Raw genomic sequence first — 2,333 nt, 5'->3', positions numbered from 1 at the left:
CAGCTGGTAGTTTCGAACTGCTGACCTTAAGGTTCGCAGCCCGATTCGTAACCACTACGCTACCAGAGCTCCTTTTAATACCATTAAACATGTAAAAATAGAAAATATGTAAACAAATTTCATGTGGATAGGAGAAAACTATATTAACTTTAGAACGTCTAATATAGGCAGAAAAGAAGGGAAACTAGAGTTGTTTTGTTTTTTCCTTTAATGTGAGCAGGGCAGGAAAAATGATATAAAAATAAGCCAAATCTGTTTTGGCTCCCATGAAACTGAAAGCTTGCTTAGGTCAGGAGGTTCACTTAAAATTGAAAATGCTGAACCGCATGAGAGCTCAACTTCAGTTGCTATCAAATCAGTGTTAATTCTATGGTCTTCTTCTACCAGTATCTGGACTTCAACCAGTTTCTTCATTTAACCAGGTTTATGGTCTTACCTTTCTTGGCTCATCTTTGAGGTCTTTCTAACCTTGTTTAAGATGAGACTAAGACAAGTACTGAAGAAACTTATCTACTACCATCCAGTGACCTCAGAGATAACAGGCTTTCATTTTTTTGGGGAAAAAAAAATTATGTATGAACTGGAACTCTAGTAGAATATTTTTTCTTTTTCCTCCCCTTGTATATTACAATGCAGAAATAGTATTATTTGTTTAATAGCTTTTCTGTCATGCTGAGACTGGAGAGGTAAGAACAATTATTTCTCACTCTGCCTTTCACCTAGAATCCAACATATTATTTAGGTTTTGCCAAATCAAAGTATTTAAATGAAGCCTTGATATTAAAGTTAGTTTCATGGAGATCTTAGTAACCCTCTAAGCATTAATATTCATGACAAGAATGCTGGCAGGAAAAAGTCAAAGAGGAAAGCAGTTGGAGTATTTTCTGAATTCATTTTTCAAAGACTTCTTAAATAATTTTGGGAATTGTTTCTAAAAATGCATTCTAATATTTTTTTCTTGTCTTGCAAAATCTTCAGTTAATGTCCATACTTTTAAATAAATGCATTTCTGCTCAAAGTCCTAGTGTGTTTAGAAATGTATGTAGAAATGTGAGTAGAAATGTATTTATTTAAATACAAAGTCCTGGTGTGGCGCTGTGGACTAATGCATCAGACTGCAAAGTCGTTTGAACTACAGGGCCGGTGGTTCAAGCTTACCTGTTGTTCCTTGGAAACCCTATACAGGGCCACTATGGGTTGGAAACGACTCCACGGCACTTAACAACAACAACAACTCAAAGCAATGTATATTCTGTTTCATGAAATGATCTTTACACTATAAACTGTAGTTGCTAAATGTTCTTTAGTCAATTCTAACTCATAGCAACCCTGTATCGGATTTTGAAGGAATGGTTTGTGATTTTGAACCTGCTGACCTTGGGGTTAGTAGTCCACTGCTTATCCTAGAGCACTACACACCAGGATACCCGATCATAAAAAAAAAAGACAGCAAGTAAAAAATATATTTTTTTCCTAATTTTCAAATATAAAGAATACATATGAGAAATGGCACTGTGGGATAAGCACTGCACTGCTAACCACAAGGTCAGTGGTTCAAACCCACCAGCCAATCCTAGGAAACCCAATACAGGGTTGTTATATGTTGGGATCAACTCAAAGACACTTAACAACAACAATGATCTGCCAAGAGAACCAATAGATCTGTTTTGGAAGAAGTGCAGCCAGAGTGCTCCTTGGAGGCCAAGATGGTTAAGCTTCATCTCTCATACTTTGGACATATTGTCCGGAGGAAACAGTCACTGGAGAAGGATATCATGCTGGGTAAGGTGGAGGGTCAGAGAAAAAGAGGAAGACCCCTAACGAGATGGATTGGCCAGGTGGCATCATTGATGGACTCAAGTGTGGCAGCGGTAGTGAGGTTGGCCCAGGATCGGACATTGTTTTGTTCTGCTGTGCATGGGGTCGCTATGAGTCGGTTCCGACTCGATGGCACCTGACAACAACAACATTAATCAATCAAACAAAACTTTCAATTTAAGAGAAAAATATATCAGAGAGATTTCTTAAAAATAAACAAACACGTTTTAAAAATCCAAATATAATGCAATTAAAAGGGAAGGGTAATGATAGTCAATGAAAAAAAAATTAAGTTAGAAATAAGGCATTGATTGAAAAAGGAATTACAAAACATATTATAAATGATTACCATCTTATATTTATAAAGGACTTCTAAAATCAAGAAGAACACACATAAAGCTTACAAGAGAAAATCAGGCAAAATGTTTCTCTAAATCATAGAAGAGACAATCTTAATGGCCAATGGCTTTTGAATAGACATTGCACCACTCAAGTAATCAGAGAAATGCAAATTG

The sequence above is a fragment of the Chrysochloris asiatica genome, unplaced genomic scaffold (genome assembly GCF_000296735.1).
Source record: "Chrysochloris asiatica unplaced genomic scaffold, ChrAsi1.0 scaffold00063, whole genome shotgun sequence".
NCBI lineage: Eukaryota > Metazoa > Chordata > Mammalia > Afrosoricida > Chrysochloridae > Chrysochloris > Chrysochloris asiatica.
The sequence above is the reverse complement of the archived record's forward strand: the minus strand, read 5'-3'. Positions refer to the sequence as shown.